The sequence below is a fragment of the Aristolochia californica genome, unplaced genomic scaffold (assembly GCF_029961685.1).
Source record: "Aristolochia californica isolate CCGP_79_NKW_82.1479 unplaced genomic scaffold, dmAriCali1.0.hap1 SCAF_11, whole genome shotgun sequence".
Taxonomy (NCBI): domain Eukaryota; kingdom Viridiplantae; phylum Streptophyta; class Magnoliopsida; order Piperales; family Aristolochiaceae; genus Aristolochia; species Aristolochia californica.
In genome coordinates, this window is record NW_027181782.1 from 5,749,083 (window position 1) to 5,766,164 (window position 17,082).

General features: G+C 43.6%; 1 protein-coding gene across 2 annotated transcripts in view; it reads right to left on the reverse strand.

The window, feature by feature from the left end:
• LOC137944213 (uncharacterized) overlaps positions 1-17,082 on the reverse strand; it is a 59,317-nt gene that overhangs the window by 8,551 nt on the left and 33,684 nt on the right. The window lies entirely within an intron of this gene.

Genomic DNA, 17,082 nt, shown 5'->3' on the forward strand with positions numbered 1-17,082 from the left:
ACTACCATCACCTGAATCTCTGTCTATTGTTACTAAGTAATCTCTCTAACGCTGGTGGAGAACAAAGGAAAAGTTGTACTGATAGAGATCTCTTCGATTCAATGGAAGACGATGATTTCCGGGTATGAACGGTTGAGATTGCTACTACTTATGACATTGGAACAACTACTGATTTCTTCTGCTCGTCGTCGTCGTCACGAGGCAAGGAAGTCGAGGAAAATGTTTTAGTTGTCCTTCCAGCAAGTCCAGCAGAAATCAACCTGGCTGGCATCCGTTGTTAATGGTGGATTAAAAGACGACAACAGTGCTGCGGCTAGAACAGCTGTTCCTCGCATGAGTTTTTTTCTCCGTCATCTTCCCCATGGCTAGAACAGTCACCATCCAGAATTATTTTGCTGCTGCTTATTATCTTCCAGCCAGCACGTTCTCTGCTCCATTGTGGTTCTTTTCGGAAACTTCTTTGTCCCCGCCGATTTATCAGCAGGGATTGATTTTCATCTGCTGATTTTTGGAAAGTCCTTCGCTGGCTCCTCCTCTCCTTGCGCCAGTTCTGTTGAATTTCCTGAAGTCGCTGCCATTTCGGAAACTCTCTGCTGGATTGATTTTTAATTCGGAAAGTCCTTGAAAACTCTCTGCTGGCTTACTCTCCACTTATTTCTGGAATGAAGTTGCTGGATCACTGCTTTCCGTTTTTCATTTCCTTTCAGAGAGTCCAAAATCTGTAAATAAATTTTGAACCGCCGCTCTGTTCAGTGCCGAGAGGAGGAAGAAGGCACTGTTGCCAAATTACATGTTTCCTAGGTTAGGAAACTTATTTGATCCAGCGCCGGGCCGGGCCTGTTCTGCCCAATCTGGACCGGGCGGGCACCAAGCTCACTTTGTTCCACTCTGGTTAACCCAGCAGGTCGGGTCAACTTGGTCCGGTCAACCTAACTCGGCCCACTTATTTTTTTGCCATACATATTTCTTCCGTAATTCGGCTATATTTGGTCTACTATTTGACTTGGCGCGACTCGATTGTTTTTCTCCAGCTGGATTATTATTTTGAAGTATTGGCAGCTTATTCCTTGGTCAGCATATTATTTGGTGCACAGACTCGCATCAGATTATTTTATGGGTCCTTTTTTGAGGATTACATCATTTGGGCTCAGGCCTATTTTAGCTATTGCTATTGTCTCTTTGGATGAAACATTATTATTGAAGAAGACTTCTCAATTACTGATTTTTATCACCATTGGCCATTGTGGTGATGAAGAAAGCCAAGGTGGCCTCAGAATATTATCTTCCAGGTAATTACCCGTTACCCCCCTTAATTGGTATTTATTACTTCTACCATTTGAGAGTCGGTGTCCTGTGAAGGGACACGGAGATGAATGAGTTTTGTTATACTTCTGAGCATTGTGTATAGACCAACTACCTACAGAAGATAGGAGTGTACCCTACATCTAGTATGAGTTATGACTGGATTATGGAGCGATGTCATACGGCTTGGAGTAATTTTACTCTTACTTATGTTATGCCAGTTGGGCCTCATGGAAGAGGGGGAGTATTGGAAGATATGGAGGACTACTATTTTATACGAGAAGATCCTATACACCATTTGCAGCAAGTTGGGTGTTCATGATGTTCTCTTACCCCCAACTTGAGGGGGAGTGTTGGAAGATGGGCCCAAGCCCACAAGACAAAGGAAGGCCCACACATTCAAAAAATGCAGAAGATGAGCTCAAGGCCAATAGACCAAGGAGAAAGCCCACAGGCCCATACAATGATGGCAAGATGGTAAATAAAGAGTCATTTTATAGAGATGGCATTGATGTAATTAGGTTACATTTTTAGAGGCATTATTGTAATATTTTAGGATCATTAAATAAATTGAGCTTTAGGGGAAGGGTTAGGGCATCAAGTCCATAACCTATTCTTCCTCTTGTTTTCTCCCAATGGGTGTCTCTCTTTTTTTCTCCATGAGCTAAATACATGGAGTCCTAAAAATCAACTACCTTAAAGACCTAAGTATAGAAAATTTTACAAATTTTTTATTTTGATATACTACTTAAAAAGTTGAAGTCAAAAACTCCAGCGTGAGGGAAAGTATTATAAGATAAAATTTCAATTTACTTAGGTCCATAGAAAGTATTTACTCATAAAATATTATTTCTAAGGGTGTAAGTGATGTAGGGACATTACTATCGTTTTATGCTATAAATAGGGGAGAAGAGGGAAGCCTAAACGCTCTCTTCTAAATTAACATGAATTATTTTCTCCAATCATACCTCTTCTCCCATGTTCTAGTTCCTCTCTCTCAAGCCTTCAACCTTTGCTTTTCACATACGCAAGAATTTTCACAATTTGCGTTCCTTGGGTTGATCTTTGTCTTTTGGGGTAACCAACATTATTCGTTTTTAACTTTGACAAGTAATTAGAGGAACAATTATTCGAATATTTCTCCATTAAGTTTTTTTCTACACAATGGTTTTATCATTACTTTCAATTTCAAATCATCTTTTATATTTTTCTCTTTTTTTTATTTCACCCTCCATTCTTTTGTAATTAGTCATGCCTTAGTTAGGGTTTTCTCCACTCTTCATCTTAACACTTCGTTTTAGTTACTACTAGATACCCCTGCAACCCAAAGATAGGGGACTTCATCTTTCCAGGGAGGTCCCAATGTTACTACTAGATACCCCTGCAACCAAGAGATAGGGGACTTCATTTTCCAGAACCGGGCGAAAGAGCTCAGAATTGTGTGGCTGCTCTCCACAGAATAGCAAAAATTCGACCCAAAAACCTAGGCCCAGATAGTGGAACTTGCCAAGATGATGGGCATCATCTACACGGAGCCCCTCCGGGGAGATAACCACTAGTCTAAGAAGTCCAAGAAGAAGACAAGTGATCAATGATCATTCTCTCTTGGCATGTTCGTGGAATTGGATCCGTGCGTCGCCGCGCCTCAGTTCGGGACCTCCTTGTCTTTACTAAGGCAAATGTTGCTATCCTTCAAGAAACCAAGGCGGCTTCTCTACCCCTTGGATATATCCGCATGTTGTGGCCCCTTAAAGAGCCTGGATGGATTTTTGTGGATGTGATTGGATCGGGTGGTAGCATTTTGATGGTGTGGGACACCAATACCATTGAGGTGCTCGATCATTGTTGTGGCACTTACTCCCTTGGAATCAAGCTAAGTCACAAAGGATCAGGGAACATTTGGTGCCTTGTGGATGTGTATGGTCCTGCCAGACACCATGAGAGACATCTCTTCTGGGATGACCTTTTGAGGACTTGTCAAAGGTGGCCCATTCCTCTAATGCTTGCTAGTGGTTTCAATGTTACCCGCTTCTGCCATGAGAAATCCCCGCCCTCCCGGAGAATCACTACCTCCATGAGGCTATTTGCAAACTTTATTGGCAGTTGGGACCTTAATGAGATTACCATATCTGGGAAGACCTTCACTTGGTCAAAGGGTAGACAGCCTCCCGTCCTCTCCAAGCTTGACCGCTTCTTAGCCAACAATGACTGGCTCCAATTATACAGCAATGCCACAGGCAAAGTTCTCAATAGGGTCGTTTCCAATCATTGGCCGATTATGGTAGATACCCACTTCGGCAGTTGCACCCCCCCCCCCCTCCCCTTTTAAGATTCAACAATGCTTGGATGGTGGACCCCTCTATCCTATCCTTCTGGAAGAGGATGGTCGTTGCTGGCCCGAGCGGTTGGACTTTCCCAACCAAGCTCAAGATGTTGAAGCCATGGCTGCGGTCCTGGGTCTCTACGAGAAAGGCCTTTTCCTCAGCCGAGAGAGCCTCTGTCCTTTCTCAGATTGCTACTCTTGACTTTGAGGAGGAATCTAGAAGCCTCTCTTCAACAGAAATAACCCAGAGATATGCCCTCCAAGGGCAAATGCAATCCTTCACTCATAGTGAGCTCGTGCACTGCAAGCAGCGTGCAAGATTTAAGTGGCTCGCCGATGGGGATGCCAATACTAAATTCTTCCATGCAGTCGCCTCTGCACAGAGAAGAGTCAACCGCATCACCACGCTCAACATCAATGGTGAGATTACCTCGGATCGATCCCTTATTTCAGACTCACTGGTGAACTTTTTTGCAGATTTATAATCTGATTGCCAGCCAGTCCGCCGTTTCTTCGAAAGGGTTCATTTCCAGGCTATTCTTTGGCTAAAGCTAGTTTCATCGAGCTCCCTTTCTCCAGTAGGGAAATTGACAAAGCAGCACTGGGTCTTCTGGATCGCACTCCGGGCCCGGATGATTTCAATGGGGAATTCTATCGCCGATGTTAGCGTCTTCATTAGAGACGGCATTGCCTGCATGGTTCACTCGTTCTATCAGCATAGCATCAGATTTAGGAGCATCAGAGCTTCATTTATTGCCCTCATCCCTAAAAAAGAAGGGGCAAACTTCCATCTGACTTCTGACCGATCAGTCTCACCACCAGTGCCTACAAGGTGCTTGCGCGCCTCCTTGCCAATCGCCTCAGGGCGGTTCTCCCTATTGTCATTCATCATGGCCAGAGTGCTTTTATCAAGGGAAGGAATATATTAGATTCGGCCATGGCATGTCACGAGCTCATCCACCATTTTAAGGCTTTAAAGCTCCCCAAATTCATCCCCAAGCTTGATTTCGAGAAAGCCTTTGATAAAGTTAATTGGAAGCTTCTAATCACTCTTTGGGGAAGATGGGATTCGGGAAAAAATGGCGCTTCTGGATTCAAAGTTGCATCTCCTCTGCAAGCTACTCCGTTCTTCTCAACAGAATAGTCTGCGGGTATTCTAAGGGATCCAGGGGAATCAGGCAGGGAGACCCCCATTGCCCTTTTGCTCTTCAATGTGGTAGCGGAATATCTATCCTCATTGATCTATTCGGCCAAGAACCTGGGATGGTTCTTCCCCACGACGGACTGTGTAGCCTTTGATGTACCGATCCTTCAGTTTGCAAACGATGCCATTTGTTTTGGGGTTGGTACTATGGATCAGATATGAAAACTATATGCTGTATTGGGACTATTTGAATTAGCTTCTGGTCAAAACATTAACTAGAAGAAAACCACTCTCCTAGGCTATCACATCGACTCATCTGTGCTTTAGGGTATGGCTGACTATTTGGGGTGCTCATTGGAAAATTTGCCAGTTACATATCTAGGACTCCCACTCTTTAACTCTCAGCCTTCGGCGACGCTTTGGTCCCCCCTTATTGAGAAATTTGAAAAAAGACTAACTACTTGGAGGGGCAATCTACTGTAGGGCGACTCACTCTCCCCAAGTCTTGTTTGGCAGGGCTGCCAAACTATTTATTATCCTTAATGCACTATCCGGCCTCCATTTGCTACAAGATTGACGCCATCTGACTGCATTTTCTCTAGAGAGGATCAGAGGACACCTTCAGATATCATTTGGTGAGTTGGAAGGATATTTGCATGCCCCGCAATCGGGGTGGTTTAGGCATCCGGCCTACGAAGGAGATGAACAATATCCTTATGCTCAAATGAATCTAGAACTCCAACATCAAGCATAACAGCCTATGGAGAGATGTGGTCAGGTTCTATCTTCAACCTTCGGGTGCCTGGTGGAGGGAGGATGGCGTTACTCCCCTCCTATCCCGGATATGGGAATCAATTTAAAAGTTCCTCCCAATATTCAGAGATGCAGCTTCCTTTCACACAAGCAATGGAAGGATCCTCCTCTTTTGGTCAGATGAATGGTGTGGCCCCCGCCCCCTCTCCGAAGATTTCCCAGGGCTCTCTAGGGTGGCAAGAGACCTCTCTTGCTTAGTGCCAGATTCTTGAAGAGATCGCTCATGGAGTCTAACGTTTCATCGGGGATTAAATGATGAGGAAACTTCGGTTGTTTTTGCTCTCTCCTCTCCAGACTCAGCAGCATTACTATCCGTGAGCATGCAGTTGATAAACTGACATGGAAGCCCAGTATTAATGGCCGATTCACGGTTGCATCTATTAAAGTCCTAGGCAAGAGTACTTCCCAGGAGGTCACCCATCCTAGAATTACTCTTGCCCAAGCTCGCTTAACTTTCGAGTTCTGAGTCAGATACCTAGCCAATACAACCCGAAAAGACTAGTCGTTTAAGGTGCGGAAAGTCGAGTACCTAACTCAGACCACAAACTCTAACAAGAGTGGACGGAACCACTCTGACACCCACCCCGCCCATTCTGGAGCAGCTTCTCACGGGATACGAACGCGGGCCACAGCGTGCCCAACTCTAATACCATAACAGTGGCTAGCCAATACAACCCAACAGACCGATCTGTTAAGTGCGGAAAGCTACCGTTTACAAGAGTGGACGGAACCAGATTCTTGAAGAGATCGCTCATGGAGTCTAACGTTTCGTCGGGGATTAAATGATGAGGAAACTTTGGTTGTTTTTGCTCTCTCCTCTCCAGACTCAGCAGCATTACTATCCGTGAGCATGCAGTTGATAAACTGACATGGAAGCCCAGTATTAATGGCCGATTCACGGTTGCATCTGTTAAAGTCCTAGGCAAGAGTACTTCCCAGGAGGTTACCCATCCTAGAATAGCTTGCTTAACTTCCGAGTTCTGAGTCAGATACCTAGCCAATACAACCCGAAAAGACTAATCATTTAAGGTGCGGAAAGCTAAGTACCTAACTCAGACCACAAACTCTAACAAGAGTGGACGGAACCACTCTGACACCCACCCCGCCCATTCTGGAGCCGCTTCTCACGGGATACAAACGCGGGCCGTGGCATGCCTAGCTCTGATACCATGTTAAAGTCCTAGGCAAGAGTACTTCCCAGGAGGTCACCCATCCTAGAATTTCTCTCGCCCAGGCTCGCTTAACTTCGAAGTTCTGAGTCAGATACCTAGCCAATACAACCCGAAAAGATTAGTCGTTTAAGGTGTGGAAAGCCAAGTACTTAACTCAAACCACAAACTCTAACAAGAGTGGACGGAACCACTCTGACAGCATCTGCCTACTCTCATATCAGAAAGTAAGATTACAGCATGCAGAAGCACAAGGCAAACTTGGCATGGAAGCTCTCAACGCCTAGTAAAATCAATTATTTCATACGAATAGCCATAAGGGAACAAATCCTCACCTCTGACAACCTCCATAGCAAATGCTACACAACCCCCGATCATACTTGTCCCCTCTGTGGTACAAGCGATGAGACAGTCTAGCATGTTCTATTACAGTGTGATTTCTCTTGGCAAGTCTAGATGAAGATCTTCCAGAAGATTGGACTCCAAATGGGGCTACATCAGGACCTCTTTGGAACTTGTGAGATGGCTATGGGGATCCACTTTCCTAGGTTGGGCAAGCTAATTCTCTTGGCATGCCTTGCGCATGTCCTATGGTGCCTATGGCTCAAGCGCAATAACTAGAGATTCAACTCCAAGGCTAGCACCCCGGAAAACACGGCTTTTCATGCAATGGGCCTTATCTCGATTTGGTTACATACCAAGGAGTTTGCCTCTCTATCGGGTGTTTCCCTTCGGGAAAATTGAGGTTTGATCGCGCATATGGCAGGCCCGTGCAAAACTCCGATTATGACCACCTGGGATCCTCCCCCTTGTGACTGCATCAAACTCAATTTTTATGGCAGTGCTTTAGGTTGTCTTGGGCCGGCTGGAGCTGGTGGTGTTTTCAGAGACAGCAGTGGAGACCCTATTCAATCTTATGCAGGGCCGGTGGGCATTGCTAATTCAAATATTGCTGAAGTGAGTGCTCTTCTATACGGCCTTCAATTCTCCAAAGAGCATCTCCATGGCAAGTTGTTTATTGAAGGAGATTCTAAGACTGTCATCAGCTGGTGCACAAAAGATAGCTCCCCCCTTGGAGCCACTGGCCTATCACTGATTGTATTGCTGACATTGTGTCATCTATTCCTTGTAATTGGAACCTCGTTCCTCGATCAACCAATTCTTTGGCTGATAAATTGGCAAAATTTGGAACCTCCCAGCAATCTCTCATTGTTTGGGAAGGTTCCCCCCCTTGTAATGTGCTCATTTGAGCTTTCTATTAATAAAAATCAGCATCGTTTCAAAAAAAAAAAAAAAAAAAAACACTTCGTTTTAGTTTATTGGATCTTTTAATCTTCCATAAGTTTTTCCTATTTGAAAATTTCTTCTATTGGAGTTGTTAAGGGAGAGTTCAGAAGCATCAAAACTAAATATCAAGTTTAAAGCAAATGAGCAGAGACGTGGAAAACAAAAGCAACAAGATTGTGCAACTAAACGAAGCCTCAAGCACCATTCCAAAAAGAGGAAATCACCATCAAAAAGAAAAAGCAGACAAAGAGGGTCCACAATAGTGGAAAGAAGAAGAGAAAGAAATCAAAACAACAAGGAGAATACTTACATGCGAGGGGAGGACCAAAAAATTGCCTTATAATTTTTGAGTGTCACATTTATATGAAATCCACCACCATTAATGGCAGCTATGGATTCAAAATTACTGTGACACACTCAATCGATGATCTTTCATTTGAATCCTAATGGTGGGCTGATTAGCTTGCAGTATCGGTTCAAGAAAACGGTGGATGCAGCTGATTCCATTAGGAGTCGACATGAGCTGTGGATGAGAATCATCATCTTTCACCTGTCCCCTGTTGTTGATAGAAAAGGGACCTCCTGTAGAATCATAGAGTACAAGAGCAGAAGAGTCATAGCAACCGTTGATATTCCAAAATCCACTCATGAAGGTTTTGACTGGTTGAGTTCCCTACAGCCCTTGAGACATTCCTAAAATCCCTCACCACCTCAATCCCCCCGAAAATAAGCCACCAGAACAACCGCACTCATAACTACCCTTTCTTACCCATCCAAACCCAAAATTTCACCTTTTTACCCTCACATCCTCAAAACACCACTGCCTGGAGACTTGCATCACAACCCATGTGCCAACCTAATACAAACTGAAGCCCATATATCCCATTGGAACATCCCAACCCGCTGACTGCAAACACCACACTACCACCACAACTTGAAGCCTCCCACCAACCACATCAAAACTGCTCAGCCTAACAAGTGTCCCGTCCTTACTGCAATCAACACTGAACATCAACTCAGATCACCCCCGCATTCGTACCCTACAAAAACATGCATTATTTTTTAGAACTGTAGTCGATATTGACACTGATGCTATCCAAGTCTGGACATAGCAACTATGGTGCATTTCCACCACCAGACATTGTGTATCAAGGGAATAACCAGTGCCTATTAATGTCCTCAGTGAAGACAAAATTCACCAAATTCTGGAAATGGAAAACTAGCAATGGGGGAGATGTTCGTGGAGCTCACTTCCTGGAACCCAATATTATTTAGATAGCAAGAGTAGATCAGAATCAATGGACTACCTGTCATTTTCTGGTGCCCAGTGGTAAGCGACATTCTTGGGAAACAACAATGTGGGAGGATCCTTCATCTGACAACCTTCATAAAAGAGGCTTCACCACCCCTGATATTTCTTGTCCCCTTTGTCATGAGTGCGATGAGACAATCCAGCATGTCTTCTTACTTTGCGGATTTTCTTGGCAAGTTTGGATGAAGATTTTTCAAAAGATTGGGCTCCCAATGGGGCTACGTCAGGACCTCTTCGGCACCTTTCAGATGGTTAGAGGGATTCACCTTCCACGACTAGGCAATTTAATACTTTCGGCCTGTTTTGCACATATTCCATGGTGCATTTGGCTCAAGCGAAATAACCGAAGATTCAACTCCAAAGCTTGTACCCGGACAACACAGCTTCATATGTCGTTGGCCTCATCTCGAGTTGGCTTCATACAAGGAAGGAATTTGCCACTCTATCGGGTGTTTCCCTTCGGAAAAATTGGAGCTTGATCGCCCATATGACTGACCCCTGCAGGACTTCCGATTATGGCCATCTGGGATCCACCCCCTTGCGACAGTATAAAACTCAATTTTGATGGTAGTGCTATTGGTTGTCCTGGCCAGTTAGAGCAGGCTGTGTTTTCAGAGGTCACAGTGGAGACCCTATTCTATCGTATGCTGGACCGGTGGGCATTGTTGATGCTAATACTGCTGAAGTTAATGCTCTTCTATTCGGCCTCCAAATTTTCAAGGAACGTCTCCGTGGCAAGTTAATCATTGAAGGAGACTCGAAGATTGTTATCAGTTGGTGTTCCAAAGACAGTCCCCCCCCCCCCTTGGCGCCATTGGCCCATCACAGATTGTATTGCTGACATTGTATCTTTTATCTATTGTAATTGGAATCTCATTCCTAGATCAACCAACTCTTTGGCTGATAAATTGGCAAAATTCGGTACTTCCCAGCAATCTCTCATTGTTTGGGAAGGTTTCCCTCCTTTGTAATTTGCTCTTTTGAGCCTTTGTCTTAATAAAAATCAGCACCATTTAAAAAAAAAAAAAAACAATGTGGGAGCAAGACACCAAGCTAGGGTGGAGACTTGATCGAGCCGGGTGAAAATACATCCCTACCGGCCACCATCAGCCGAGGCCAAAGGAACTCTGATATTGGAAGGCTGACATTCACTTTCCTCATTGCAAAGCATGTTTTAGGCTTCTCTGCTTCAGCGTCAGTGCCGGAAATCAGTGAGCTCTGGAAAGGACTGCCGCGAACCAAACGAGGGTAGCAAGAGAAGAGAACTATGCATTTCAAGAAAAAATTCAAAGGTAGGTTCAAGTAAACTAAAACATTTTCCAGCTATTCCCAATACCGCCTTTTGCCCAACACATCACCCTGGCCAAAGGCTTATCCACACCCATCCCAGCATAATGTAAGCTAATTGGCCAGATTTCTCAAACACCCTTTCTAGAAACCGCTCGAACTATCTACAGAACTTATTACTCCAAGAAATGGGCTCACTAAATTGCCCTCAACTCTTGCCAGCTTTACACCAACCTTACACCACTTCTTCCAAAGATGAACATTGGCCTCATCGAAACCCAACAGACTCTAGTCAGCTCCTGCTCAACAAAGTTCCAACCCCACTCAAGTCACAAGGCAAAGCACAAAATGCCCCTACTTAACCAGAATTACCATTCACCATCTCCAAAACCCACACCCGAGAATACCGCTTGCTCTCAAAACCTAACTTACCAAATCAATCATCTTCACCCCCCTCTACATCCCCAACTAAACCAACCCTCACCCTCCATCCCCATCCCTTGCCCCCGACCTCATGTCCCAACTAACTCAAACCCAAATGTCAATAATAGTTGGATATCCAAAGCCAATCGCCAAGACACTAATAGAGAACAGAGGAGGAGAATCAATGTCCTATGATGCTCCATTTACAAATCCTACTATCGCAGAGAGCCGTAATGAAAGAGCAACCAATGAGCAAACTCAGTACCCATTAGAAATCTCCTTAAAAGTTCAAAACCTTTTTCATAGCCAATGTCTGGTTGAAGATGAACAATTGGAATCAAAAAGTGTCAATGCACTAACCTCCCCTACCTCAACCGCTCCCCCAAGCCCCACCCATGTTGACAACCCAAATATATGATCATGAATCAGGCCAATAATGAAAGAATTTGTGGCTGTTCATCACACTACTATGCCACCACCATTTTAACCTGATGATCATCATTTCTTGGAACATTCGAGGCCTCAGTGGGCTCCCCTAAGCGTGCTGCTGCTCAAGAATTCCGCCAAGCTCACCATCCTCACTTGGTTATCTTTCTAGAAACAATACTTGTCGCCACCTCCGCCAAATAGGCATATCTGGTCTGGCCAGTAATATAACACTGCAGTTGATGCCACAAGTTTGTCGAATGGTATAGTTGCAATCTGAAATACCTCTCTACCTTAATCTGCTCCAAACCACTATGGGTAGTTACTCCCTTTCTCTCAGGTTCGAAGACCTCTACGACAATCTAAATGGAGAGTTTTTAAAGTTTACTAACAAACCGCCTGAAATGAATGCCATGAATTCTAGAAGGAAATTGAACACTCTTTCAATGATTTTTTTTTTCTTTTTTGAAATGATACTGATTTTTATTAAGACAAAAACTCAAACGAGCAATTTACAAAGGAAGGAAGCCTTCCCGAAATTGCTGGGAAGTTCTGAATTTTGCCAATTTATCAGCCAAAGAGTTCTAGTCATGATACCATGATGACAGTCAGAAGTGATCGATTTGAATTGCCGAATGAAGGATGCACAAGCAACATTGGGGATGGAGATGAAAGATCGTTTATCCCCATTCCTGACAATTATCCGAATGCAGGGATTGACCCATAGGTCCCACTTGGATATCGTAAGTATGGTGTTGCCATAAGTGAAGCAGAACTCCTCAGGGTGCAAGTAGGGTCGGTCAAGATGGTGTCTCGAGTGGCATGTTTTCCTCTGAACCGTTATCATTCGCCAACGACATCGTCTCAGTGGGTGATCCTTGGATTGTCGCATAACGCAATGTTTATGCTGCCTCATCTAGCTATTGGCATTGCTTCATCGAATAGAACTTGCAGAGTATGGTTGCCCACAAAGTCCAAAGTCTCCATCTATAGGTTCATTCTCCATCCTATACTCATGTTCCTCATATTTGTTCTTCCCTCTGCCAACGTCGTCATCCTCAAGCTATCTTTCCCATCTTCTTATTTCCCTTGTCCAGCTACTATACTCCTTCAAACCTTCATTACTTTTTTCTATTTCACTCATACTTCTTGCTTCGCTCCAACCTTCTCCCTCATTCCCAAATTCTTCCTCTCTCGCGCTCTCTTGCTCGATCTTCCTTTTGCTCCCGCTCGTCTCCCCACACACACACACACACCAGCTATCTCTCACTATGTCCCTATCATGGTTGATCGCTTTTTTGAACTCTTGGGGGTCAACTCCCTTCAAATTTGAATCATGTCAGCTCAAAACTGAGAACTTTGTTCACATATGGGAGGATTAGTGGACCTCTCTTCACCCTGATTGTGCTCATCCCAGTACCCTAGAAAATAAACTGAAGCTCCTCAAACACGCAATATGGACCATGTAATAACTCCTTTGGAAGCATATCCTCTCACCATATCCTAGCTCAAATTCAGTCATCAGATCAAATTGCATATATGCTTCCCCTTGACTCGAGTGAAGTTTCCTTTCTCCTGAAAAATTAATTTGATTATTTGGAATCAAAAAGAGTAATTCAAATGGCTTCGGGAAGGGGATGAAACCACCAAGTTTTTTCATGCCATCGCCAGTGCTCATCAGCAATCAAGTAGGAACTCCTTCCTCATATCCAACAAGGAGCTGATTCTAGATAAGTCAGCCATTACTAACAAGTTTGTTGATTTTTTTGCAGATTTTATACTCAACCAGCAATCAATATCTACATGGTCTTTAGATGTCTCTCAATCAAAGACAGCAGCAGCCTTGAAGCCTCCTTCCCCTAGGAGAAATTGAATCTGTTGTCAAATCCCTCCCCCCAACAAAGCCCTGGGCCTAACTGAATTCTACAAGGCTAGTTGGCCCTTCCTCAAATCAGACATTCTCAAGCTATTTTCAGACTTCCACAGAAATGTCTACGAACCGCAGTTGCAAGATTGTAACAATATCTAGTGCATACAAATTAATTGCTAAAACCCTTGCTTATTGCCCGAGTGCCGTACTCCCCTCAATTGTCCACCCACATCAAGTGCCATTGTCCAAGGTAGGAACATCCTTAACGTGTACCTAATTGCCCATGATCTCATTGACTACTTCGACAAGAAAAACCTACAAAGAGTCATGGTCAAGCTTGACCTTGAAAGAGCATTCAATCGTGTCAATTGGACCCTCCTTGATTTCATCATGAACAAGCTGGGTTTCAGTGACAGTTCGAGATGCTGGGTTAGAAGTTGTATCTCCTCGGCCTCTTTCTCTGTCCTTGTCAATGGTGCTGCCCACTGTTTTTTCAATAGCTCAAGGGAAATCTGCCAAGGAGATCCCCTATCTCTCTCCCTCTTCAACCTGATTGGTTAGGTCCTTGGATTTTTTCTCACCACCCATCAAAACTCCAGGTTGAATCCCATTGATGACATTGAAGAGGTGGACATCCCCATTCTTCAATCTGTTGATGACACTGTTTGCTTCAGCGAGGCAACCATAGATCGAATTATCAATCTCAAAGCCCCCTCTCCCTTTATAAAATCAGTCTGGCCAGAAAATAAACTGGCAAAAATCTACCTTTGCAGCTATTGATGTTCCCATGGACACCCCCAAATAAAATGAGCACATTCCTTTGATGCCAAAAATCTAACCTCCCGCTCCAATACCTTTGTCAGCTTCTCACTGCTTGCCAACCCAAAAAATCCTTATAGAACCCTATCCTGAATAAATTTGAACTTAGGCTCTCGAATTGGAAAGGAAAGCTCTTATCCAAGGTCAGTTGCTTCACCCTCCCTCACTGGCCTCCCTAATTATTTCTTGTGTCTATCCTCAAATGCCCAGCCAGAGCTGCCAAAGAAATAGGAGAAGCTTTAGAGGAGATTTCTGTGGAGGGGGTCCTCTAATGCAGCTAAAAATATCACCTTGCGAACTGGTCAGGTGTTTGTCTTCCTAGGGACAGGGGTGGCCTGGGTATCAGGAGGATGAAAGGCAAGAATGAGGCCCTCTTAGAAAAGTGGACTTGCAGATACTATTAGGAAAGGGATGCCCTTTGGTAAAAGGTGGTTGCAGCGAAACGCAGATAAGTTTTGAATGATCTGCTTCCCCCCTGATCCTCTCCCTTCTCAAGAGCCATCCTGAAATTCATAGATAATGTTCAGCAAGGTGCTCGTTTCAGAGTGAGACCTGGCTACTCTATGAAGTTTTGCACTTATAACTAGCATGGGGACAATACCATTGAACAAGAATTTCCAAGCCTCTTCTGTCTCAACCAGTGGGACCAATCTCTTGGTTGCTGATATCCACACAAATTCTTGAACCTTCAGTTAAGAAGGAGCTAAAATGATGATGCTGCTCTGGCTGCCATCAATCTCTTAGCCTTCCTCAAGTCAAATTTCATAAACTGGCCTGATGAAGATATCATAATCTGGATGCACTTCATTTATGAAGACTCTAGCACCTCCTATTACACTTCTAAGTTCCTGAATGCTCAAGTGAATGATCACATCGCTGCCAAAGCCTGGAAGCTCCTTGATCTCCCCAAAGCCCAATTCTTTGATTGGTGTGCAAGAGCTTGAATGATGATGATGCTCTGGCTGCCATCATCCTCTTAGCCTGACCTGATGATACTCTAATTTGGACTCCTTGTCCAAAAGGGTCTTTCTCCTCATCTTCGGCCTATGCTCTCCTAAACAATCTCCCATATCATCCAAAACACCCAGTGGCTCATGCTTGGGATTTGCTAGCCCCTCCAAGAGCCAAATTCTTCATGTGGTCTGCCTGTAGAAACAAAATATTAACCTCGGATGCTCTAATTCGTAGAGGCACCTCAACCTTAGACCATCACTACCCATTCTGCATAAATACCCCAGAAAAAACATCCCACGTCCTCCTTTCATGCCAATTTGCCTACCAAGTTTGGTGTTATGGACTCAATAACACTGAGTCATCTACTTTACTTTTATTATTTATGTTGCTTTTAATTTCGAATTTTATTGATTTGTAATAAGACTTAAAGGTAGGGGTAGAATTGGGTTTTATAACCCTAACCTATGTTGATGTTAATTACCCTATTTAAGGGGTAAGGATGGAGAAATAAAGCAAGTTCGGATTTAGAGTAAAATAGAGTAATTAGGCTCTTGCTAGGTTCCCTATCCTAGGGTTCTTGGCTTGAAATATCCTTGGTTGTTTGCTGCATCCATTGGGGAGTCTTTGAGGAGATCTTGGAAGGAAAAGGAGGAGCAATCAGCCTTCTCTTCCATGCTGCAATAGTCATCCATCTCTTCCACGAACCAGCAGTGAGGGAAGGAGGATTTGCGTGAGCCTTAGCATCAAGAAAGGGATTTTCGAGTTGCTAATTGAAGGAGTCTTCAAGAGGTATTTTTATCTATCTTTTCCGAGTTTAGAAGAGCTAGAGACTGCCCTTTTTACATTCAGCATTGGTAGTTGCATGAATTCAGAAACCCTACTCATTGACATGAGGTATAAAGTAGGGTTTCATAATTGGATCCTTAAAACAGTCTCTTGAGTGAATTGGTGCATCTATAATTGAGAAAAGGAAACTCCTTTTCAATTATGGACGAAATCAACTATTTGGCAAACTCCATAATCTGGCTGCACACCCCGCAGTCAGCAAATATGGCAGCTTCCTCCGCTAAACAAGGTGTTTACCTCCCAGAATTATCTCTTTTTGATAGCCTCCCTCAATAATCTGTATGCCCTTGTATTGTGTAGTTCATGGTTTCTGTTAGCTTGAGGCTCCATCTCTTGTGCTGGCCTAAGCCCATAACCCGTATGTCCTTGTATTGAGTAGTGTTAGGTTTATGCTTTGCATGGTTTCTGTTAGCTTGACGTTCCATCTCTTGAGCAGGCCTAAGCGCCCCAACCCCCCCCCCCCCCCCCCCCCCACACACACACACACAACCCTCTTCTACCTCTCTCTCTCTCTTGCTCCTTAATAAAATTTCTCACTTTTCAAAAAAAAAATATCAAGTTTCGATATGTGCTTCATTGTTTTTTTTTTGGTTTCACCGCATTAAGGGGAATTTAAATTATAAAGGCATTGATGTAATTTCCTCCAACAATTGTTTTTAACCATAGCATGGCCCATAATACTCTATTATGACAATCATATAGCCAGACATAGCCAACTATGTTTTCTTTGTGAAGCAAATTGCAGGATAAAGGGTTGGCAAAATTAGACTCGACCTGAACCCAACCCATTTATTTGACAACAACTCAACCTAGTTATAAATAGATCAGGTTCAAGTTTATATACCTCACCAGATTAATAATTGAGCTAGGTACGTATTTGACACTAGGACCCTCTGGGTACTAGTTTTGTAGCTCAATAATAAGAACTCAACCAAACCAGCCTGGTTCAAATTTTTGAACAAGACCAAACAGAACCAGACCATCAGTTCATTTTTTTTACTACTTAAACCAACTAGATTTTTTCTAAAATCCATATCCATATTTTTTCTTATTATTTATAAACATTTAGTTAGATATTTATGTATTTTTAATTTTTAATATTTTTAA